Genomic DNA, 26,250 nt, shown 5'->3' with positions numbered 1-26,250 from the left:
CGACTGGTGCGTGCAGAACCAAGCACGTACTCCGGAGGGGCGCTCCTACCCTGGGAGTGTGTATAACCATCAACATTTCCGTAGGTTTTGGCAGCATATCAAGTGCTCCCTCACATCTCACAACAGAACTGCCCAGTGAGCAATCAGTGAAATGAACTGAACTGAACTTCAGAAGGATACCAGGGCATGTAAGCCACACCTCACACCCAGCTTCTCTGTCTGCAAGTCCCACGTCCGATCCAACCTCTGCCCATGACTTCCCAGTGGCCTGTCTGGCCCCAGGAATCGTCTGCTACCCAGCAGGTCCCAACTGTCCCCAACACCTTTCTCTGGCTACCAACATCTTGCCCCAAAGGCCCCAACCTCTCCTTTTTACCCCATCACCTGGGCAAAGTGAAAACTGCTTCCCAAAGCATCTTGTCTCTGCCCCCTCACCAGGTGAAGACGCCCTCTGTGGTGACAAGTGTCCCTGGGAACCTCCTACAGGTCTGCCACACCCCAGACAGTTGACGTGTCCAGGGACGAGACGCGACGCTGTTTTGACTGTTTTTTTTTTAATAAAGCATGGATTAGAAGATGAATTCCAAGTTCCCACTCGGGATGTCTGGTGCCCAGCTCTGCTTTGCAAGCATCCTCAGCCCCACACCCACAATCCCTGCCCAGGGTGCAGCTTTGCTGTCAAAACACGAAGAACCAAAGCCACGGATTTTAGGAATTACTGGGGCGTTCCGTAGATACGTGGGCTCCGAGGCCCCGCCTCAGACCTGCTAATGTGTGATCTCCAGGCAGAAGGGCTCGGGAATCTGATGGCTGAACAAATGGAAACCAAAGGGAAACTAAAGGAAGAAAAAGGCCCATCTATATACTGAACTAAAATGTGCTGGCGATACAGCGAGCTCCCTGCCCAAGCACGGGCCAGGGGATTACTTACTGCAGTTCCGTGATGGCACTGGGGAATTAGACAGGTGGTTGACCTAGGAGGTGGCAACTTGACCCTGAGATTCTGCAAGTACAGTTTCCCTGTGCCTGCTCTGCGTCCCACTCAAAATGCACCCGGGTTCTGAGAGAACAGCTGGTGATGCTCACTCTGGCCTGTCATTAACTAGCACCACATACGGCATTTGCAAGAGGCAGCGAAGCAACTGGCAGGTTACCAGGGGATCAGAATTCGGCGTCCAAACTCACCAGAATGTGATGTCACAGCCCCCCACCCCACCCCCGCCAGGTGAATGAGAAGAAAAATCAGGAAGCACTGGCCAGGTCAGGTGGCAAAAACGAAGCACGACTTTTCACGGTACTGGAAGGAAGGAGAAAAGAAAGAGTCTGGCCAGGCGGCAGCATCAACATGGCTTTGCCACGAGGCCACTGGCTGCAATACATTGAGGTCTTTTTGAAAGGATTCGTGCCCTCCCTCAGGAGTGACAAGCAACTTACAAATATGGAATTTTAATGGATTCCTATCAGTACTTCCCATGCGATTAGAAGGTTCTTGTTCTGTTTTTAAGTCTGAAAAACAAGTCTCAGGGGAGGGGACAGCTCAGTGGTAGAGCACGTGTTTAGCATGCACGAGGTCCTGGGTTCAATCCCCAGTATCTCCATTAAAAAAATAAATATAAATAAATAAACCTAATTACCTCCCACATCAAAAAAAATTTTTTAATGAAGTAAAATAAAATAATCAAATAAATAAAAGGTAAACCTGACAGACAAGAACAGCATTACAAGCGGGAATGGCAGGTCCTGGTGAGGCGAGGTCCTGGTGAGGCTGGTGTGGTCACCGTGAGCAACACGGGACAGAGAATCTCCCACCTCTCCTGGGCTCAGCCTCCCCCCCCCTCCCAGGAAGGGAACACACTCAAGTCTCCCAAGAACACGCATGTGGATTAAATGTCTGCAAGGGCGAGGACAAGAGGGACGGAGAGTCCTCTGTGCAGCCATCCTGCCCTCCCGGGATGCAGCAGCACGTCCCACCAGGACCGAGGACGGGAAAATGAAGTGAGGGGATTTAGTTACAGTCGATAGGATTTCAACACTTTGCCAGTGGCAGAGGAGGTGGCTGATAATCCGGAGTGAACCACAGAATACTGAACCACCCGTCCACTGTCCATGTGCCCAGCAAGGACCTGGCTCCTGCCTGGCCACCCACTGGCAACTCGCGGTCTCTGGCCACGCTGAGAAAGCCTCGCCTTTACGGCTCCATCCATGTGGCTTACTTGTGAGCACGCTGGAAATGCCAACGATGTGTCTGGCTCTCCAAATGCCAAAGCCACCTTCCTGATGGGGAGACAGCAAGGCTGATGGAATAAGCCTCATCCTCTTTCTCCCTGACCTCTCCCACTCCAAGGCTGGACTTCACCCCAACATACTTCCCCCGGCTTCTTGTGGGCCCTGACTTGAGGGCTGCCCACTGGTTTCAATACTCCAGAGGCAAGTTTGAACTGTGGTGTCTGAGTCTTCGCCACTGCTGCCTCCTCCCCGCTCCTCTGCAGTCCTGCTCTGGGGATCACTGTGTTCTTCTTGTCCAGGAGCCGTCCTGTGTACCTTTACCAGCAGATGAGCTGCTCTTAGCAGGCCCTGGAAACACACAGCTAGGGTCACGACAAAGAGAAAAACAGGCTCTCAATTCATGACAAGCCCAGTAAATTATATCCTGTTTCATGAGTTTCATTTCAAAGTAATCATTGACAAGACCGAAATACTTTTGGTGGGCTCCATTCAAAATGGAAAAGAACAGAACGATCTCACAACATTAAAAAAATTTTTTTAAAATATGTTAAGAGCCTCAAATTAGAAGGCAAAAGCATTAACCTTGATGTCTTTCCAAAGTCGGCCTTGCAACAGGTCGGAGCGGTTAGTGAAAAAAACAGCCCCTTTACAGCCGTCTTTACTTGGGCAGGAATCTGCAGAGAATCTGAGAACGGCCACCAAGGCACAACAGCCTGGAAGAAAGCAGAGAGAGGGGATGAAGAAGGGAAAAGCACCTTCTTAGACGGCCATCAGGACCATCCAATATTCTTGGAGTAAATGAGGATGGAAAACGGGGAGGCACAGCCACCAGAAATCAGGTGGCCCTCCAGGAGGAGGTAGCTCTCAGGACAGAGTCTCTGAGCCTTTCAACACTGGCCAGCCCAGGGCCGAGGGCCCAGGATACTCTGAGAGCCCTCAAGAATGTTCTCATTCCTTTTAAGATAAAAAGGAAAAAAAAAAATAATATAATCCTAATGAATCCAGCTTGGATTATATTCGTCCATTACTGTCATAAAGCATAGCTGGTAATATTCTTACGGAGGAAGGAGCCCAGGACAGTCACACTCGGATCCATCCACGGAGGAAAAGCAGATGCCAGTGAGGCAGACATGTGGGGACCCACGGGGCATGCAAATGGTGCCCGGCAGTGACACGGGTGACCTTCTGCAAGCTGAACGCTGCATCTTCCAAAAGGCACAAAACAGAGGAAAAGAATCATGTGGCTTCCAACAGTTCAAAGAAAGCTTGGTGCAGGTGAGAGATTCTTGAGTGCTCCCTGAAGGACAGAGAGGAAACAAGCTCAGACACCTGGAGAGAGACCGAGGGAAGCAACAGGTCCTTAAGGAGGTCCCCCTGAGTGGCTGCCACCGCGGGATGCGGAAGTCGAGCCCACGGCTCCCGTAACCACGGTACTGACATCCAGCGGTGCCCTGTTCCTCTGTCCCCGGGGCATATCTACCTCACCTCTCCAAATTCTGTTTTATCCAACTGTGATTTTAAAGCCTGGACACGTCAATGTCTTGCCTTTCTTCCTGTCGCATGACACCCTGAATAATTACCTGTGTCCTTAAAGAGAGCACCTGAAATTCAGCACGGTGTGTGAGAAGACCTCTCACGGTGCCCTGCACAAATGCAGAGGCGGGCTGCGGGGAAAGCGGGGAACGGGAAACTGGCGGAACAATCAAAGCCAGCGCGAAGGATGCTGGCCACTGGGCTCGTCGCCCACCTGCAGGAATGACCGCGGGGTACCAGGCTCCAAGCTCTGCAACACTGTAACTAACGAGCTGAAGACACTGCCATTCCTCAGCAGGTGCCTACCATGTGCCAAGCTCCGTTCCAGATGGTCGCCACGTGTGGACGCATCCTTATTTGTAAGACTGGGAGGGAGAGAGAAAGAGAGATGTTTGCATCTCATACCAAGAGAAGAGCGTGGGGGTGGAAGTTCAGAGAGGCCGCATAGTCAGCAGGAAGTGACACCACCAGCACACAGCTGGACAGAGGTCTACGTGCAGTCTCCGGCTCCTGCTTTCCTTCTATTTGGTGACACCTTTTTCTTTGGTTTTCAGGGTCCCTGACACTAGCAAGTAAGTTGTAAGAAAATCAGGTGGGGGAAAAAAATCTCTTAAAAGGCAGCTACAGGAGCCCTATTGGGCTTAGTCTAATTAGATTAAATTTAGCCCCAAGAAATGCGAAGGCTTGCATTTGGACCCTCCCACCCCCAAAATAAACTAAAATTCTGTACAGAATAATGGAGACTAGGCCCAGAGCGACATGCATGAACAAGGCTTGGGGATGGATTTAACCAAACGTGATATAACCCAAAACCACACATATCAATGAAACCCTGAACACGACAGGAACCCAGTAGTTACATGTGCATTTACACGCTCTCGGACTGCGCTCATGGCAGTATTGTGCCCAGAACGGGGGTGCGGCCAGGTCTCTGGCCTGCGGGAAAATCTCATTTGGAGCACCAAGTTTTAAAAAGGTCTCTGGTGAAATGTAACATCTCCTCTAGGAGCATAACTAGGCAGAATAAATGAACTAGAAATGTTTCACTGATGACCAGATTCTACAGTAGGGAGCAGGGTAGATTCCAGGCAGAGAGGATGGCGGCGTGCTTTCCTGCCAACACGAGCAGAGCCCCCGCCACCCCCGTCCCTTCCATCTGACTTTCCATCTCTTGGGTCCAGAGTGGAGGTTCTAGGGTCCTTTACAGATGTGTGAGCAGATAAGGCACCTCCTCAACCCAAGACGAAGTAACTTAGGGCTGTGTAACAGCAAGTTAGACTTCTCCCCAGGACTGACATACATTCAATCAGTAAGCGTTTAGGCACTTCTGGGAAGAGGGGGCAGGGGCACCACCTTCTGCAGGTACTTTTCAAGGCTCCCTTGAAGGACACCTCCCTCCCACTCTTCCTGGCCCTACCTGCCCCAAACATCCACCCAGGCAAGGATAACGAGATGACGTGAAGGGCAACAAAGGGCTGTGTCAGGATGCAAACCCAGCAAAGACGCCCGAACGTCATTCCTCCGCGATGTAACCTCCATCAGCGCCTCCCTCTGCCACCTAACGCACCTTTCTGGCAAGACCCTCCAGGGATCGTCAGACCCTGAATGGTCTCTTGCTCTTCCAGGACCTCAGTGACTTTTTTTTCTGGTCCGACAGTTTTCCTGGGGGAATCTGATCATCGCCCCCGTGGGTCCCTCCTGCCACCTCTCAGCTGCTCAGCCGGCCGTGTGGTACCTGCCCTCCAAGGTCCTCCTGCTCGGTAGCTGCAGGCGGTCAGTGCCTCCCCGCCGACTTCAAACCCCAGGCACACGTGTCATGCAAAAGCAGTTCACTGTCCCACAGGAGTCCCTGCGCTCTGCCTCGGATGGCTCAGACCCCAAAAGATAAAAGCCCTAGTGAGATGAGATTAAGGGAGGATTTGAGTGCCCACTGCCATTTCCTAGAATGAAGGGAGGGAGATTCAGCAAATCACTTCCATGAGCACAATGCCTATTCCAGGAAAGATTTATATGAAAAGAAGAAACTGAACTTAGCAAGTGTTCTTGACTTCGCTCCCTCCGCCCCACCCTTCTCCATGCTTGTGATGCCACACGTAAACACACAAACACACGCAGCCCCTTGGAGAGTCTGTCATTATTCTGTAAAAAGCAGATACTGTACGATCTTCTCCCCATCTTTCTTTGGAGACATAAAAACACATTGAGAAAGTTCTTCCGTGACAACCGATGAATAACGCGCCACCTCATCTTGGTAAGGGCCTCACCACAGCCACGGTGCGCGTACAACTCACTCAACCGCTTCCCGGACAGGCATGGACTTTACTTCGTTTTCCTTTATTTGTTTTTTTCTGTTCCTTTTTCCTTTTTTTTCTTTTTTGCCACCACAAAAAAAAATGCAGTAATAAAAATTCCTCAATCTATATCTTGACACACTGGTATTTCTATTTTTAAAGCAGAATGCCAGAGCTGGAACGGCTGTGCTGAGCTGTCCCATTCAGACAGGGCAGGAAGGCTTCCAGAAGAGCCCTGCCGCTCACAGGTCCACCCCCGCCCTCCAGCCCAAAGGCAGGTTTCTTAAAAGATGATCTGCATTGTTTGTGTGGAAACACACCACCTCTGGTGAGATACTAAGTCCTGGAAGAGTGGCTTTCCCCTCCGAAGGGAAGCGCAGGCCTGGGACGCGGATGGAAGGGGAACGGCTTCTCACTGTGCACACTTTGGCGCTGTCTTAATGTTTTACCATGTCCATATTTTATATATTCAAAATATAAAATGCTCTCTGAAATATCTGTAGACAGTTCAAGAAAATAAGTGCCGGCTGTCCGCAATCAAATGGTGTGAACGCAAAATGCATGGGATGTAGTTTCAACGTAACCGTTCGTGAGCACCTACGTTACTCCAGGTTCTAGGCATACAAAAACTAAGGCAGCTCCTCCCTCGAGGAGCTCCAAGTCCGGCAGAAAGGAAGGCGTTTACCAGGATGCCGGGTGGCAGCCGGGATGCTCTGGGATGAAGGATGCCCCCTGGGCTCCCGGGGGAGCCAGCTGGATGCCCTGATGTGAGGCCCTAGACAGTCGCCCCCTCTCACTGAAGTCAGGGGCTGGAATCTCAGATGTGGTTATGGGGGCAGGGGCTATTTTCTTCTGCCTTGTTAAACATTTCTGTATCATTACAGGTTTCCAAAACAGGCATCAATATCATTTCTGTAATCAGAGGCAGAATAAAAAAAAAAAAATACTGCCCCCCAAAATCAACTGCGAATATTAAAAATGCCAACTCAAGTGAATTTTTTTAGCTTAAAAGATGAAGCACTAATTAAGGTTCTGGCTGTCTTCTCTGTCTTAATCTATTACCATGAAACTAATGTGGTGAATTGCTTGTAAAGGGGAAGTGAGCTGGGGTTTCTGGGGGCTCACACACTGTTTCAGATTGTTGAGCACACAGAAAGCATTCATAAAACGTATGAATCAGAAAAAAAACACAGGAAAGAAGGCTGTCGTCCGGATCCATCGCCCTTCCCGTTAGTCTCCATGAGCTTACTTTCAAAGAAATATTTAGTTTACAAAGAATCCTAGGAAATCATTAAAGTTTTGAAAAGGAACTTTAACACACGATTTAAATACTCTATTGAAATAAAGCTATATTCAAAAGCAATGACTACCAATTTAGCTCTATTTTGATTCTGGTAACTTGAACTAAAAAAAAATAATAAAATAAAATAAAGTAAAATAAAATAAAAAGGGGCTTTTTACTGATTTCTATAGTCACCAGGCACTTAGAGTTTCCATCTCAGTGATTTCTCTATCCCCACCTGTTTCTTTTGCTTAAGATTCTAGAGCCTGTTGGAAGAGAGATGACGGGGCTCAATTCCTAAAATACACTTGTATGTTCTGCTGGGTAATGTATAGAAAATTATTACTGTGTGACAAACAGAGAACACAGATCTGACATCTGTTTTGTAGTCCAAGCCTAAATTATCCCAAATATAATTACCAAGCCAAGAATGAGGAAGCAAACTAAACAAGAGAAAAAAGAAAAAAAAAAACGCGCCCTCTGGTACCATGCTCACCATAATTTACATGCTCAAAATTCTAATAAACAGCCCAACGTCAAAGACATTGAAGATTAACGCCTCTTTGACTTAAAAAAACTGCTTCTGAAACTGGAATTACATTAGACACACCCTCCTGCATTTGCCAAAAGAGCTCACGTGATGAGAGCAAAGCTTTTGATGAGAATTTTAAATGATTAGCAAGAAGAGAATGCCAAGTTACCCCTGCTGGAAAGTCGCAGAGGGGAGCTGGGAACTCCATGCCGCGCACGCTTGGGCAATTGTTAAACCTGCTCACATCCTGGACGCGGGAAGTGGTGTGTTTTGACAGCACCCTGGGCCAAAACCAAGGCATTCTTTCTCCGTGCTAGCACTGAAAACAAACAAAAATAAACCGTTTTGTGAAAAACTGGCCTGCCTGTCTTCCAGGAAGATCAAAGTCATGTTGTCGAAGCCCAGGCTTCACGGAGACAACTGTGCGGTGGGCCCCGCGCCTCCGGGGCCTGAGGACGCAGGGGAAGGAGGGCCTGATCCAGGCTTGTGGCTGGAGATGGACACGGTGATTTCCCTGCAGATACAGCGGGCGGAGGCCACCTCTTAGAGGCTGGAGAGTCCCTGGGCCTCGGCGGGGCAGGCCCGCAGACAATTGTCACCACAGTTCAGTATCCCCAGCGATGAGCACTGGGCCTGAGCCAGGCCTCAGGGACAGCTCCTCAGGACCAGCTCAGCTGTGCACGCTTGTCCACGTGTTTCCACACACGTGTGCACCCATGCCAGTACGTGGGAGGAAGAACAGAGAACCACAGAAATCTCAGGTTGTGGCCGTTAAGGGGCAGAGCCGGACCTACAGGCTGAGCCACCAACTTCTGGGTCACATGGGACAAAGGGGCCCCATCATCCAGCAGCTCCCCAGGGCAGTGGACTGGAGGACAGAGAAAGTGTCAAATGCGATCCTCACCCTCAGGGTTGGCTATATTCCCCTCTGACAAATACATCAGAAATCCAGAGCATGGGTGGAGACCCCTATTTCCAACCCTCAGTGATGAACACGTGCCAAGCAGAGCCGGGTGCTTTGTGTCTGTACCTGATGGGTACCTGCACTCCCCAGATGGCATCACCCATCTCATGTCAAGGACCAGAGAATTGAGGCTCGGAGATGTTTAAGGCACTTGGCAAGATCACATGGCCAGTATGGAGGAGGCAGGACAGGGACCCACCCTGGCCAACCCTGACGCCCACTCGACCAGTGTTTCTCATGGGGTGGCCGAGGGGCCCCCAGCACCACTCACCTGGGGCTCCTGCTGCCCCCAGCCCCACATAATGAACCAGCATTTCTGGAAATACATCTCCAGAATCCGCAGGTCTGAAAAGAACTCCCCAGGTGCTTCTGAAACCGAGTCTAAACCACTGCGGTGCCTGCCAGGGAACAGTTAGAGAGAGCAGCTCGGTCCTGCACCTGACACACGCGAGGCGTGCATGGAGCCTGACTCAGGCGTGCAGGTTAACCACCGTGCGCCACTCAGCCACGTGCACATCATCCGGTGACAGTGTCACCTGGGAAACCCATACCCCGGTGGTTCCCCACCTAGAGCTTCCGGAGCCCAACAGGCCCACCAGGATGGCAATGCAGGTCTCAGAGTCCCTTGCAGGATTTCAAAGGCCAATAGAAATGGTACCTTTATCTCCAGAAGATAAACTAAAGGGCTAACCAAGGTGTCTTTGGAAACAGGACAATTTAGCTGTTGGTCACTTGACAAATACAGTGTGTCTGGATGCAAAGTCTTTAAAGCCAGGCTGCAAATGGAGGGGAAATGGGCACAGACTCCAGGCTCTCACATCTGTGCCCCTCCCCCTGGAGCCACCTCAAGGACCCCTGGCCTCCCGCCCCCCAGCAGTACCGCTGACCCCGGTCAGTGCTTCAGGACCGCATCTCCTCTTCCCACAGGACTAGGGCCCGTTTCAGAAAGATTCACCACCTTATTCTTTATAGTCTTGACTCCTGGCCTGTCCCAAATGTCAAACATCCCTTCAAAAGGACAAAGATTTGCAAACACCAATGATGGTCAGAGCTACGTGGAGGTGGCCAGAGGAGAAACAACGTTCTGAAATTTGAGTAAAACCCCCAGGGTGATTAGCGTGAGGACAAGACATGCCTCTGGGTGTGCAAGGGCCGAATTTCCCCACCTGTAACCTCGACTCACACAGTCAATTCACAGAGTTTAAAAAAAACTAAGAAAACAGGATACACAATTTTCCTGAATCAGTACCCTGAAACACTGAGCTAACATGTTGCATTAACCAACTCACTCGAGCTGAACTCTGGGAGAAAATGAATTGGGGATGGAGACATAAATACAGAAATAAGAGACAAGGGGAAAGGGTCAGGAAAGAAAACGCTGAGGAGAGGCACAAGAGGCAGTAGGAGCCGAGAAGCAAACCAGGAAAAAGAAAAAGAGAAAAAAAAAAAAAACCCAGGATTGAAAAAGAGGGCTCCTCTATGCAGAGGAAAAGAAGAAGGCAACTGGCACTTGAGAAGGAGTTGGCACATTTGTATCAGTCTGCGATCCTCCTGAGCCAAAGGCTTCAGATTACTATCATCTCCTATTAGCGCCAACTGAAAAACTAATTAGCTCATTAGGTCTTTATCTTTAAAACCTCCATCCTCCAAACTCATGTCCAGGAAGGTAAGGCGCTACCAAGACCAAGGGATCCGACGCACAGCCGTCCCCCCACCACCACCTCCTGCCTCCGTCCTAGGGATGTCAAGGGCTTGCACAGCAGAGGGGTAGACGAGCCCACGCAGCCGAATCCAGCCCACGCACGTGATACACATAAGATGTCAACGCCTGAAAATCGGCAGACTTCACCAAAAAAGTCTTGTTTTCCAGGAAAAAAAAAAAAGCACTGAATAAGGTGGTAACAGGAGGCCTCCATCCCCACCTGTGGGTCAGGGTGGCTGTCCTTAGATGTGACATGAGCCCCTCTTGCCCCCCCAGCTTGTCTCAGGCCGGACCGCCCCATCCTGCACTGCCCACCTGCTCCCCCTGCCTGAGCAAGGGTGCTGATCCCAGCGACGGACAAACCTGCTGGTTCCCGGGCTTCTAGGAGGCCGTTGACCCACACTCCCATGTGCGTCACCACCCTCTCCTGGGTCACACCCTGGAATCCTGACCTCGCTCCAAGTGGTTTCCTTTTGCTCACCTCCCACTCCGATGTCCCGATCTGGCTACGACCTCTCCCACGGCCTCCTCCCCGATGTCCCCTGGCCCATCTCCCCAGGCTCAGTGTTCTCATCTGGAAAAGAGGACTTTCAAAAACCCTCTCACGAAGGCTGACCTGAGGACCAGGCAAATCCTGTTTAAGTGCCCAGTCGTGTGTCTGAGACACTGCAGGCAGCCGCGAAAGGGCTGCTATCGGTGTTTCCACACTGTAGCGAGTCCTCCCTCCACGCTTCCAAGGCGAGGGCAGGCGTCCAGCGCGTGGGCAGAGACACTCCCCACCATTTGGCCACTTCACTCCTCGTTCATGCCTCTGCGAAGAGGCAGGACTGATGCCATGTTTTCTCTGGGCGACACAGACCCTACCCCGCACCTGCAGGATTTCACTGACTCGGCCCCAGCCCGCTCAGGTGGACAGCAAACCTCCACCACCATACACTTCACTGGCCGCTGGTGGGTCCCTCTGGAGATGCCAGGCTCAGGCTGCACTTGACAGAGGCGGGACCGCAGTACTGCCAGCCCCTCACTGTACCAAAGTGAGTATCTGAGGATTTATGTATCTCAGCTACTCCCTAAAAATCACTTTTTTCAATGTAACAGACATTTTTTTGAACATTTCCCATGAATAAGGCACTGAGTTCCCCAGTGCCTGGGACAGAGATGCATAAAACAAGCCTCTGATGACAAACCGAGGGAAATAAACAGATACACAGCTAAGTCGAACCCCGATGAACAGCGTGGAAGAGGTGGGACCACAGGGGCTGGCAGAGCACAGGGACATGGGTGTGGTAGCAGACCCGGAGGGCTTCCCAGAGGAGGAGGCACCACTGGAGAAGAGGTTTCCAAGCAGAGCGCACGGCACCAACACAGGCACTGAGTCACAGAAATGCAACAGAGAGGATGTCAGAACGTGCTAGGAGGTCCTCAGCACGTCAGAATTTAACAACTTAGAAACTAAGTCCAATTGGCAATTTAATCTTTGTAACATCCCATTTACCTGGGTTTTTCTTCTCTCACAAATTTTCTCTCATGCACAGTGAAAATAAAACCTAGAGAAACGTCTACATGGACAAGCTTTTCCTTTTTTTGAGAATAACTTGGAAGAGAAATCAACTCTGCTAGAGACGCTCCCTGAGCAGACGGCCCCTGTGTCTCTGGCAGAAGACCCAGGGGGAAACTGAAGAGAGACATCACAAGCACTACTACCATGGATGTCTGCAAGGGTGTCTGCGAGGACCAGCCGGCACTGAGCCGCGCCCATCCCCATCCTCCTCCCTGCCCCCCTAGGTGCCGGACTCTGCGTAAGCCCTTCCCCGGGGTGCCACCCTGCCAGGTCACTCAGGAGTCCCCCCAGCACCCGGCGCTGCGCACCTGCTGAACTGACCCTAAAGCCACCTTCCTTCAGGCCTCCTGACACACAAGACCCCTAAGGGCCTCTTTCACTTCGGCATTTTAGGCTGAGGTGTTTGTTCTCTGCAGCCAAGAGAATTCCGAATATCCTTCCTGTTTCTCCAGGGCTGAACCCCTCTCTCGGGGGAAACGACCGGGAACTGAAACCATGGAAGTGACCCGCCGCTTCTCCTGGGCTGGACTGACTTTGGACCTAAACCTGCAAACCGAAAGAATATGTAAGGTTTTCAAAAGACCGTACGAACTACATCTTGCAAGAAACGACCCTCTGCTCTGTTTACCTTCCAGACATCCTCACGCAGACTTTCTTTGTAAGCAGTAAGTTCTGCGGAGGGGTGGGCACGGGTGAGGTTGAAGAGGAGGGCCGGGATTCGCTTTCCTCTGGCCTCTGGGTGACGTCAGCGGGTCGCTCCCGTTACCGGAGAGAGCCGGCGCACAGATGGGACGCCTCCCCCGCCCCCTGCCGTTCTAGAACGAAGCTGTGGAGAGCCGAGGCAGGTGAAGAACTGAAGCGTGCTACCAGGTAAGGTGAGTCCAGTATAAAACTCATGGCTTCTATTACCCTGATCTTATTAGCATCCATTTGTAAAGGTACTGGAATATGGATGGTTCCAGAAAGTACATGGGAAGCTCTCTGTAATTCTGACTTCGACAGTCAACACTAACACCTGCCTCACCGGCCAATCACCTGACATCACACTTTGAGAACGGAGATAAACAGTGCAACAGCCGGAGGACTGGGGGTGGAAAGACTGTGGGGGCACCTCCTATGATAAACCCAGTGCTCGAGTTCGCTCCAGAAGGTAAAAAATCCAGCCCCAAAGAATGGGTGCCACTAATCTTCTCTGAAAGATTATGCATGAATAAGCACATTAATATTTGGTGACCTAATTCTTACAATGATATTTCAGCTCGGTGCTCTTTTTCTTAATGGTGCAAAAAATAACCCGGGGGTCACAGCTGTCTTTCTGCTCCTTTTTCACAGGGCGGACGCAACTCCCAGCACGTCGGGCGGTTTTTGGTGCAGACAGCGTGGTCTCTGTGTGTTTGAACTTGAGGGACAGCAGCCCCGCGGGCCGGGAACGCTGGTCCACATCAGTCTGCCCCCAGCTCTTCTGTGTACTGCCTGTGAGACTCCAGCAAGTGAATTCACCTCTCTGCGTCCTGGTGCCCTCAGGAGTGTAACAAAGCTATTTACGTAAAATGAAGTTACGTTTGTTGGGAGGGCTGAATGAGTTCACGGTGGGAAGTGTTTGGGCAAAGCACAGTTTGAGGCATGTTACTCAAAAAACATCTGCTGTCTTTATTGCAGTTATGGTTACCCAGGCTTCCTGGCCCAAGGTCCGGGTCTCATGCCCAAACTCAAGTACTGACCAGCCCCTACACGGCTGCAGTATTCCCTTTCCTAGTCCTCCGAAACCTGGCGAGGAATCTGCCAGCCCTCAGCTGATGAAACCAAAAATCTACATCCGATACATCAGCAGGTCCTGTTGACTCTACCCCCACCATAAATCTCATTACTCACCATCAGCTCCTCTCTCCAGGTCTCCCTGCTTCTGAGAACCCTCCCTCCCTCTAGACAAAACTCTAACCAGCCAGCAGAGTGAACTTTCTAAAGCATCAGTGAGATACTAATGGGCTTATGATCTGCCACACTTCCCATGGATGGAAAAACTCCTCCCCAGGGTCTCTGAGCCCCACCTACACCTTCACCTTTATTTCCTGCTCCCTGTCCCTGTCACGCCAGCCACACTGACCTTGTCCAGCCCACAAGCTCACCAAACCCATCCCCAAAGCTTTGCAAGGACCTCCACCACACGCACGCACCTCCTCACAGCATCAGTGCAAAGGTCACCTCCTCAGAGATGCCTTCTCAGAGCAAACAGGAGCCTCTGCTCCACTGCTCTCTGCCGCACTTCCCTGTCTGTGGTTGACAGCTCTCATTACTCTCTGAAATTCTCATCTGCTCATCCACTTCCTGGCTGTCTCCCTTACCCAGAATGGAAGCTCCATTAGGACAAGGCAAGATCTCCACCTTGCTAGAAGGAACCACGCCCAGAGCACAGCCAGCACCCAGGAGTGCGTGGAGTGAGCAGGGGAAGGAGGAGGGTCTGGCAGGACCCAGCAGAGGTCCATCCCCTCCCCCTACTCCTGAACCACGTGGCCCGGGAAGCCCCCGACACCGACACCCGGTCAGGAAGCGAGCGATTAGGCAGAAGAGTAGGAGTGGGCAGCTTTCAACCCAACAGACTCCCTGCAAAGCTACCTCAGGGTGAGGTTAGCCCACGGATGTTCTAAGCATCGGTCCGCCAATTAAGTTTCCCAAAATACAGTCTCTCGGGTACTCAAATCAAGCCAAAGTGCAGTTTCAAACAGCCACCTCCTAACTGCCTGAGTTCATTTACTAAGGAGACAAAGCCCCAGCCAAGCGGCCCGCTTCGCCTCGCTTCTAAAAGCTGGGGAAACGCAACTGACACAGGGGGAAAGAATTCCGTGTTCGAACGTCGCTGGTGGGTGTGTGCGTGTGTGTGTGTTTTAACCAAAGAAAATCTGCTGATCTTTTTGCCCTAATTGGTTCTGGGAATCAACAACTGACCACAGGAGGGTAAGCATTTGGAACAGTTTCTTCTTATTACCGAACCCTTGATTACGATGATTAAGCCTAGCCTTGTGGTTCTGCTCAGCCCCACTGGGCGGCCTCCCGGAGCACGCGCACAACAGGGCACCGCTTCCCTAAGGTTCGCGCAGCGGCCTCAAGTCATAAACTTTCATCAGATTAGCACCCAGGGAGGTCAGAACTCAGAGAGACCTTGAACATCACCGACACCACCCGCTTCATGGCTCAGATAAGGAAACTGAGGCTCAAGAGATTACATGAACTGCCCAAGGTCAATGCCATTGTCGGCCAGAGCAAGGACAGGAGCCCAGGGCTGACGGACTCCAAGGCCTGGACTGTTTTCCCCGCACTGTGACGCCACCCAGACAGGCAAGGACCGCAGAAAGCACGGCCCTCCTTGGAGCAATCTTCAAGCTCTACTTCCCGGTCTGGCCCAAACCCATTTCTAAATGCCCTCCCCAGATGGGCTGAAAACATTCCCTGCATGATGCTGCAAGACGTCTCACGTGTCTGCTCTGTGCTCATCACCCTGTCAGGCCGCGGGAACGCAACCGAAGGAAAGGTGCGTAGCTCTAAGGAACCAGCTTCGACGGGGGACAGAGACCCAGACAAAGAGGTGAGAATAATGGTACTGGTGTCCCCAGAAACCAGAGAGGAGGTAAGAGGAGGCTTCCCACGGGAATGGTATCGCTGGAGCTGTGTCCCATGGGATGCAGACAGCGAGGCAGACAAGGAGGCAGAGAGAGAGAGTACCTCATAGGAGACAGAACACAAAGGAAGGTGCGGGAGGATGGCGCGGTTGGTAACCAGGGGAGCCGGCCGCTGCTGGAGCACAGGTTCCGGATGGGGAGGGACGGGGGACGAAAACACGGCCAGGCTGTCCCAAAAGGGGAGAAGCCACTGCCGCAGGAAGTCACCCACCACACCTGTGTTTCAGACGGATCTCTCCCACCAAGTCTGGAGACCGGATTTGGAGGTGAAGGGGTTTCGGCCTCTTTCACAAAATAGCCAATAATGATGACAAGGACCATCCCTTTGTCCTGGGGGCCTGTCTATGGAACAGACGTGCTCCCAGCATTTTACACACATGAACTCATTTACCCTTCAAACAGCTTTGAGACAGAGGAACTATTACTACCCTCTTTTTACAGACGAGCAGACTGGGGCACAGGGGTGCCGAGTTACCTGTCCGAGGCGTCGCGACCAAGAGGCCCGCCTCCTAAGCAGTCTACAGACTCTCCCGGCCAGCGGGAGACGTGGGCCTGAACCGCCACATCAGGAGGCGGGCCGGGGGCAGGGCTGGTCCGCGCAGTCATCACACCGCATTGGTGCCATGCTGCCTGTCCCCCCACATCCTGCACATTGTCCATCCGCACCCCCTGCTCCAGAAACACAACCCAGAGTGAGGGTCTCTGCTCCGCAACACAGCATCACGTTGACTCACAAAAGCTCCCCGTCTGCGACGCCCGCCCCCACTGCCCGGCCCATCTGAACCTCCCTTCGGTGAAAACCAGCCTCCCCTGAGGTCCACGGCAACTCCCAGTTTGCCTGGCACTGAGCTACGTGAGGAATTCCATCCCGCTCGCTTCCCTGCCCCATTGCAGCCCACAGGCTACTTCAACACAGGAGTCAGATGTCTGTCTTCCAAAGACCTGGAACAAAAGTCTAAGTGCCTGACGGAAGCCTACCCGAGGGTTTTCACAGGTCTACGGGAAGGAGTCCTGTCAAGGAGAAAAGGAGCAGAAATGATAGAACCACCTCCTGGCCTATGTTCCCAGCCCCCGGGAGAGCTCACAGCAGGTGCAGTCAGGACGGGGAGAGGACAGCCCACGTTTTCATACTCCTGTGACACATCACCTTACCTCCCTCATCCTTCATCCTCTAGCTGGGAAGTGGGTAGATTTCCCTAATGGCAAGGCCTCCATTCAACTCTGATTAAAAAAATAATAATCTTTGACAATCTAGCAATATCTACTGAAATTTTTAAAGTGTGCACCCTTTCATCTGACAATTATGCATCTTGAACTTCATCTTAAAGAAACATCTGCAAAGGGACATGTACAGGAACATATAGTCCAGCACGATTTGTCACTGCAAAAAAATAAGGTGGAAACAATTTAAATATTCAGCAATCGGAGGATGGTGAAATAAATCAACTCTGGCATATCCCACGCGAGGGAACTCTATAGCACCAGCATCAGTGCTCAAATACATCTATACGTACTGACGTGGAGATGTCCAGGGCACAGTGTGAAGTTAAAAAAAAAAAGTGGCAAAGCAATTTACATAGTCATTTACATAGGGGTCCTCTTGTCATTTTAAGAGTAATAACTGTATGGTGGCATGTGAAGAGGAAAAGTCTGTAAGAATACCTTCTAAAATCATTCATGTCTGGCTGGAATCACTTGGAGAGAATCAAGGAAAGTGTCACATTTTTTATTCTTTGAATTTTTCGATGCATCCGACACATACTACTCCTGTAATGAGACGAAACAAGGCCACATCATGGTCCAAAGTGAGGCCAGCTGCACTAACAGCACGAGCCCAGGTCACAGCGCCCTCTCCATCAGGTCAGGAGGTCAGAGCCCAGGTCACAGAATCCTCTCCATCAGGTCAGGAGGTCAGAGCCCAGGTCTCAGCACCCACTCCATCAGGTCAGGAGGTCAGAGCCCAGGTCAAAGCACCCTCTCCATCAGGTCAGGAGGTCAGAGCCCAGGTCACAGCATCCTCCCTGTCAGGTCAGGAAGCCTAGGTCACAGCATCCTCTCCATCAGGTCAGGAGGTCAGAGCCCAGGTCACAGCATCCTCCCCGTCAGGTCAGGAAGCCCAGGTCACAGCATCCTCTCCATCAGGTCAGGAGGTCAGAGCCCAGGTCACAGCATCCTCTCCATCAGGTCAGGAAGTCAGAACCCAGGTCACATCCTCAGGGTTCAGCAGCTCCTTTCTGCCCTTCACAAATGCTCCCCACTTCCCCCACGAGTCAGCTGACAGCCCCTCTGATTATCTTTCCCCCAGAAGGGGCTGTGGCTTGTGGAGAGAAAGGCGACTGGAGCGGTCAGGGTGGAGAGTCCTCCGCCATCTGATCATACTCTCCAGGACTCAGTCTGTAACACGCTGCAATTAGGTGTAGCACCTTTTACCCACCACATGTCAAATCTACTCCTTGCAGTTCTCGGAAACAGAAATTAACAAATTTCTCCCAACTGAGTCAAATTCTCCGGAATCTAGAAGCTACAGCCTAGATATAAGGAAATTCCTCAAAATGATGATAAGCAAAAAAAATAATGTTTTAAAATATTCCATCCTACTTCCAGAAGTTCAAAGTACTTTACACTGCAGGCACAAACGCACACACACCCGATTAGACCTCCTAAAATACCACATGCGATAGTAAATTACCATTCCCGCCCACTAAGTAATACCCAGGAGAAAGTAAATGGACATCCAGGAGTTTCTCCTATGCACTTACTAAGCTCTGGCCCGTGATCTCATCACCCCTCAAACTATCACATGAAGGGGACAAATATCTCTAGCCCTGTGTTCCGGACAGAGTCCTAAAATAGGCAAACTTTCTTTAGACTTCTGTGAGCCAAGAGAGAAGCCTGCAGCCTTGTGGGGTCCTCCCCCCAAAAGAGCCCAACACCTCTGTCCAGGGCCCGGCAGGACCAAGGCTGGGATTTTTTTGTCATCACTGCTGAGAAACGTTCACACTGCTGTTCCTGACCCTCCTGGGTAAATATCAGCTATGCTTTACCCCTCAGATTTCTAGTCTGTGTAAAGGATCCTTTTTAAGACAATCCCAAGTGCCGACTTATCGCAGTACGTAAGTTCACTTTCTGGCAGAGAGGATGACACTCTGGAAGCTATGAAGAGGGGCCGAGGTGCCCCCTTGTCCCTGAAAGCCCCAGAAAAGAGGGGAGGAGACTGTGGAAACAGGCTCACTTTGCTATTTTACCAGCACAGCTCAACTTGGTCAAACTCTAGGAAAGGTTTATTAAGTGAGTAGTATTGCTATCTCCTCAAAGAATTGAACGATTTTTTAAAAATGAGATGTCAGCCTCGAGTTGACTCCCAAGTTACTCTGGAAATGAAAAATGCTCCAGGCACCAGTGTTTCAGAGCATCAGCAGAGGATGAGGAAACTGAGGTCTGTGGTCTGGTACACACGTGGTACCCAGACACATTCCTCAGGAAAACAGAACACACTGGGCTACCAGCGTTATTGCGGCTGCAGTTTTATCAACTCGCTGACCATATTCATCTGAAACCCAAAACAAACAAACTGCCCCATCCTGAGCACATCTGGCTGTCCATCTTTCCCCCAAGTCAATGACTACGTACAAAGCTTAGCAAGCAATTTACGAGTTGAATGCAGACACATAACATTCAACAATCGAGGAACATGTGTCCACAAAAGGGAGGTAAATGCTTCGTGCCCCCAGAGCACTGATGCAGACCTCAGGCGGTCCGCACAACACGGAAGCGGGCAGAGAAAGAGCGCTGGACCAGAGGGCAGGAAGCTCCCAGCCTGAACATCCTCCACGAAGCACCTGCCTCGCCCAGCCCACAGGTGCTGTATGGTTCCTCCCACGCAGACCACCACAGGGGCTCCAGACTGCTTCCCCCACCCCGCCCCAGAGCCACCTTTCTAGAACAGAGGTCCAACCTGTGCTGTGCCTCTGCTGACATGCCATCCAGAGGACAGAGTTCATCTCCTTGCCAAAGGGCCCCAACCCCAGCCTCTGTCCAGTCCTGCTCAACCCCTCAGGCATCCTAGCCCGAGCCACCTGGAAAGGACTGGTTTGGGCAACCACGACATGTCTTTCCCTTCCCTTTGTTTTTTTTTTTTTAATTGAAGTCCAGTTGATTTACAATGTTGTGTTAGTTTCTGGTGTACAGCAGAGTGATTCAGTTATTCACATATAAAAGGGACTGCTCCCTACACTGTTGGTAGGAATGTAGTTTGGTGTAGCCACCAAAGAGAACAGAAGAGAGCTTCCTTAAGAAGCTAGGGTCACCATATGATCCAGCAATCCCACTCCTGGGCATAAATCCAGAGAAAACGAATTCCTTCTTTCCAATGCGAATGTCACCCCCTCTGAAGCCTTCCCTTGGCTCCTCAGAGAGCGAGAGACACCTTGGAGGTGTCATCACCTTCAGTGGAGGCTCCTCGAAGCAGGTCACACAGCCAAGCCCCACCCCCTGGGGCAAGTGACACATGGGGCTGGAGGCAGGCGCTGGCCCCACAGCAGACCTCAGCCCAGTTCCTTACACAAGCTTCTGGAGCAACTTCTTAAATAAGCCTCAGCGTCTGCACTGGCTAAACTGGAATTCTAATGGCTAACGTGAGTTGCTATTCCATTTAAGGGAAATAATTTATACTGAGCATTTAATACAATGTTTGGAGCTCAGTAAAATCTCAGTAAGCGGTGGCTATTAGGATTATTATTAATGTGCAGCAACTACTCAATGCTTCTAATCAAAGAGACCTTAATGTCCACCTACCTGGGGGAAATTACACCTCCCCCAGGCTTCAGTCTCCTCACCTGGGAAGTGGGGGGGGGGGTCTGCGAGGTGGGAGCAGGAGAAGAGGAAGGGGGGCTGGACTCACAAGAAACATAATCAGAAAACCAACAGCACATCCGAGAAAGGAGAGCGGCTTCCCAAACCTGAGGAACATGCGAGTCACTGCTCCCAGGGGACAGTGATCTCTTGGACGCCCTTCCTCCTGGGCTTTGCCTTAAATTCATTTTCATTATAATGTTATTTAAGCATGTCTGAATAAAAAGCTAGGTATGCCCACCCTGTGCTTGAGCTCTTATGAAAACAATAAGGTGAAACAATTTAAAAATCTGATTAAAAAACAACAAAAGAGAACTCGGTGTTAATTGCACACGACAGACGATTATGACGCGGTTTTGCATCGTGTGCAAGACGCTACCTGGGGCAGGTTCCTCACAACTCAGGGAGGCTGCCCCACCGCGGGGCAGGGAGATCTTCAGCATCCATCACTCTTGGCAAACTGCCATGAAACCTTAGTTCATGAACTTCCAGCCTTCAATTGACCCTAAAGCATGATTTCTGCGATAAGTCCACATCTGACCCTTCCTGCTTCGCTAGAGACAATCAAAGGGGTGCTCAATCTAACATCGGCACAAAATCCTTATGGCACGACTCATTGTAAGGTCATCTAGATGTTACAGAACCTAGGATGTTTTAAAAATTATTATTTAAAAGAAAGTTAAAAATTTAACTTTGGTTTTAAAAATTAATTTACCAATTCCCAGGAAAATGTCTTCAAAGTCCAGTTTATAAAACATTGTTTCCTCAGGATGGAGAGTCCTTTGAAAACTAAAAAATAGAGTTACCATACAATTCAGCAATCCCACTCTTAGGCACACATTTGGAGAAAATTCTAATTCGAAAAGATACATGCACCCCAATGTTCAGAGCAACACTATTTACAATAGCCAAGACATGGAAGCAACCTAAATGTCCATCAACAGATGACTGGATGAAGAAGCTGTGGCGTATTTATATAACAGGAAGTACTACTCAGCCATAAAAAAGAATGAAATGATGCCATTTGCAGCAACATGGATGGACCTAGAGATGATCTTACCAACTGAAGGTAAGCCAGAGAAAGACAAATATCATATGACATCACTTACCTGTGGAATCTTAAAAAATGGCACAAATGAACTTATTTACAAAACTGAAAGAGGCTCACAGACATAGAAAACAAATTTATGGTTACCAAAGGGGAAAGGGAGGCGCGATAAATTGGGAGCTTGGGATTTGCAGATACGAACAACTATGTATAAAACAGATAAACAACAAGTTTCTACTGTATAGCATAGGGAACTATATTCAGTATCTTACAATAACCTATTATGGAAAAGAATCTGAAAAGGAATATATATATATGTATATACCTATAACTGAATCACTATGCTGTTCACTAGAAACTAACACAACATAGTAAATAACTATACTTCAAAAAAAAATACATAATAACCAACACTGTATCCTAAAAAGCATCTTGTCACAGTATCCAAAAGGAGCTTAGCCATCTCAGCCCTGTTAAGTGCACTGCCTGCATTATCTCTTTAATCCCGGAATAACCATACAAAGTAGGTGCTACTGTGACAGGTGAGGAAAGGGAGGCTTGGAGAAAGAATGCAGGTGGTGGAGCAGCACCTGAACTGACTCCAGCATCCCTGCTTCCCGCTCCTTCCAGCCCAGCCCTAAGAGCACCCGCAGAAGATGGCCAGCCTCGGACAGGACAGCAGGAATCCAGGGGGAACCAGCCAGGGGAGCGAGAGATGGAGAGGAAAGAGGGCATTCTGATGGAAGGATGGCGGAGATGAGAAGCTAAGTCCCTGAATCCGTGAGGCAGGGAGAGCGGCTGCCCCAGCCTTTAGAAATGGAACTGTTGGGGAGAGAAGCCAGTTGGGGCGGGGGGGGGGGGGGCGAGACCTAAACTGAAACATGGTGGGTTGAAAACAAGAGGGGCTTATTCCATCTGGGCATGAGTGTCCTCTCAACAGATCACAGCTGGAGATGTGCAAGTCATATCCACAGAATATGTCGACGACGCATAAAGATTATCTCCAAAAGGTAAGGCGGTCAAAAGTGTCCAGCATAGAAGAGACAGAGAACAGATGGGCAGCACAGGACCTCTGAGTTCTCAGTGTCTCTGTGTCGTTACCAATTCCCACAGACTGGTGCGCAGCCACAGCCAGTGGTGGGAAGGGCAGTCACGATGACTAAGAAACGGGGCCGTCCACCCATGACAGGGTATAAGGACTTGTCCGTGCCACAGGCACTGGAGTGCCCACTGTGTACCAGACACGTTCCTGGGTTCAGCCTCGAACAAAAGCACCCCTGCCCTCAAGGAGCTTATGTGCTGGCTGGGGAGCTGGGCAAGTAACCAAGTGCAGACTGGAGCTCGGTAGTGATACAGTGATACGTACTCTGAGGGCGGGGGAAAACAAAGCAGGACGTGAGAAAGAATGATGGGCAGGAGCAGGTATCTGAGATAAGGTCAGTGGACAGTCATGGGACGATCAAATGAACTCTCACTAAGAGGAGGTGACAAGACGAAACTCAACCTGTTAAACGAGAAAGGCTTGACAGCGTTCACTCCAAATATCTGCTGCCTATTAGACCAGGCGCTGTGACGGTCTAGAGAGGCCATGTAAATGCACGTGTTGGAAGGTATCAGAGAATCAGAGCTCACTGTGGGGAAACTGATGGCATCAGAAACACAGAGTATGTGCAAAAAGGAAGGCAGGGATGGACTGATGATGGAGAGGAAGACAAAACCACTGCACCACTTAGACGACCTCCACTTCTGAGGATGCCTCCAACCTGAAGACCCCCGACTCCATTAAAAGGACCAATGCCGCAGCAGTGATGTGCTTCAGGGCCAAGAAAGAAGCAGAGGAGGAAGATTTGGATCAGACTCAGCAACTTTCATTCCACAGATTAACAGCAGTTTATCCAGCAGGACCTACTGGATGCTGGGCATATGCTCCCAAGGGGGCATCTCAAGGTGCCTCTGTTAACAACATCCCAAAGGGATGGAGGAGGGGAGAGGAGGGAGGATGGGAAGGGGTGGTGAGGCTCTCGTCCAGCTGCTCCAGGCTAAAGGTGAAGGCTCTAAGCAACCCTGCAGAATGGCAGCCTGGAGGCTATCACACGGTGGATCCTGCTGGAGATGGTGGTGCAGGTTCAGCAAAAAAGTTAGAAGATCAGGGAAGCAACCACCAAGTCTGGTAACTGGGGCGCCCACTCCACCCCACACCCACCACATCTGTACTGAAGTCCCCGACTCCCCGCAAAGCTGCAAACAGCTCATAGGAATCACACCTTCCTTAATCTCTACATTCCCACAACTAGCAAATACTGGAGGGTCATTAAATGCTTGACTGCGGCCAAGCTTATTGACGTGAGTCAGACTGGGGGGCTAAGTAACTGAGGGTCTGACGGTGCTAGAAGCGCAGCGGGCCAGGTTCCTGCTGGGCGTCCAAAGTTGTCATAGTTGCCAGACACCTGAAAAGGAGGGTGACAGCGATTCTGCATCTAACTGGCAGGAATTAGCCCTGAAAAAGTCACTTCAATTCTGAGTCTCCGTTTGTGAAACGAGAGGACTGGAGCTAACAGAGGTTGCAGACCTCCAGGGAGAAGGAGGTGCTTTTCACGATGCTGACGGCTGGAGGGGTGTACCCTTGCTGTTGGGGTGGAGGGTGCAGGCTTCCCTTTCGGCTGCAAATGAAGAACATACAGCAGGTATGGCCACCCCCACAAACACCTTGGAGGCCCATCAGTGGCAGGCAAGGGGGTAGGGGTGGGGCTATGGGAGGGGGCAGGGGGCAGGGACAGCAGTGAGCAGCACTAATGAGTTACACACATCTCAGAGGAGAAACAACAGACGCCCAAGCAAAGATGGTGAATCAAACATCTGTGTTTTCAAGGTGGTTGTCCGGAGTCTGCCTTGCACGCACCCAGGCACGCAATGAGTCAGGGACAAATGGATTTTACACAACTTGAGAACTATAAAACTAATTTAAGAGCTGTCAGAGCAATGACCCATCACCGAGACCACGTCTAGCCTCTGAAAAGCTTGTTTATGCCCACATTTACAGACTGTATTTTGAGCTTCTGAGAAGTTTTCCATTTAGAATCAGGAGAAATACCTGACACATCCAAACCCCTAATTTCTCATACCGAGCTGAATTCCCCAACGTTACAGGAAAACCCACAAACTCTGCAGAAGGGAGTGAAAAACCAATCCAAGTCAAAGGGCATCTTCCAGTCCTGCAGAAGGAAACAAACAAGCAAAACAACACCACAGAGAGTACGGAAACGTTTCTAGCAGAACAACTTTTCACTCCCCTCTTTTCACAACTTCATTCTGAAGCCCTTGAAACGTATTAAATTACATATTTTATATTCCTGGCCATAGCCGTGCCTAAAACTCATCACAACTTATGGCAGTAAGTGAGCTCGTGACTTTAAGTCAAATTTAAGGAAGCTAAAGGCCGGATAAAACCATGTTTGAAAATGCCTGCAGAATAATAAACGCTGGAGGGAACTGGATGGCTTTTCTGCTTCTAAGCTAAATAAAGCCTGGGGGTGGGGGGTGGACTTTGCAAAGATCCGAGCGAGGATAATCCCCGGGATCGCACGGAGCAAACCATCCAATCAATTCCACAGAGACCAAGGAAAGTTAATCCAAGGAGAATAACAACACTTGAAAGGTTGAGAAAAACACAGTTCTGCTGTTGAAAACACTCTCCGGCCGGAGAACGCATTGGGGCATTCTAACAAGCCCGAACGTCTGACTAGTGAGTGTTTCTGCGACCGCGTCTGGGCTTTGTGTTAACAAAAAGGGTCCAGCAAGATACGAGTTCCGACGCTCCGGCCTTCAGGGCCCCTACTTCCTGAACACCTTCGGACTACTGCACACCGACTTCCTGCACAGACGGCCCTGGACTGGGGATACCTTCCTCCTTAAGGCTTCCTCAAGCTAAGTTCCCTGGGCAAGCTCGAAGGTGGAAAGTTCGCAGTTCCGGACCCTCCATTAAAGCACGATCAGCATGTGTCGCTTGACAAGTCCGGCCGCAGCAGAGTGATTAATTTACATAAACAATTCTGAAAAGGTAACACATCACCGCAAGGGCAGAAGGCGGCAAGCTGAAGGCGGCCTTTCTGGGAGCGGCGGCTGCAAGGCTGGCCCGCGGGGCAGAGCCTCTGCGGACACTCACCGCGGCTGCTTCCACGCAACAGGTCCACGCAGGCCGGGCCCGAGCGGCGGGCACCTGGGCACCTGCCCACGGCTCCGCGGGCACAGCCCCCCTCCTCCCCCACCCCCTCCGCGGCCGGTCCCGGAGCCCAGGCAGGCCGCCCAGCTACAGCCCTTCCCGGCACGGCCCACCCGCGATAAGGCCCGGAGCACATTCCTTGGAAGATGCCGAGATAGCGCGGCTCGCTCGCGCGCTGCCCACCTCCTCCCCGCTCTGCCCAGGCCGAGGGGGAAACACTCCCCGGCCAGCGGTCCGGGAATGCAGGGCGAGGGGGCCGCCCCGGGAGCGGGGTGCCGCGCTCCGTCCTCCGGGCGGGGAACGGCCCGAGCCACCTGGCTCCCCACCTGCCCGGTCACAGGTGCCGGCTATCAGTACCTAGACGTGT

At 50.9% G+C, this 26,250-nt stretch overlaps 1 protein-coding gene and 1 long non-coding RNA gene across 3 annotated transcripts in view; both read right to left on the bottom strand.

The window, feature by feature from the left end:
• LRRC1 (leucine rich repeat containing 1) overlaps window positions 1–26,250 on the bottom strand; it is a 93,626-nt gene that overhangs the window by 64,226 nt on the left and 3,150 nt on the right. The gene's annotated exons all lie outside the window — the stretch shown is intronic.
• On the bottom strand, window positions 1,643–25,551 carry LOC141574252 (uncharacterized). Its single transcript, XR_012501165.1, has 2 exons — window positions 2,809–25,551; window positions 1,643–2,574 (listed from the first exon to the last, which is right to left on the bottom strand). It is a non-coding gene; the product is annotated as an uncharacterized LOC141574252 (long non-coding RNA).

Source organism: Camelus bactrianus, chromosome 20 (assembly GCF_048773025.1).
Source record: "Camelus bactrianus isolate YW-2024 breed Bactrian camel chromosome 20, ASM4877302v1, whole genome shotgun sequence".
Classification (NCBI taxonomy): domain Eukaryota; kingdom Metazoa; phylum Chordata; class Mammalia; order Artiodactyla; family Camelidae; genus Camelus; species Camelus bactrianus.
Note: the sequence above shows the minus strand (reverse complement) of the source record. Positions and strands in the feature narration are given on the sequence as shown.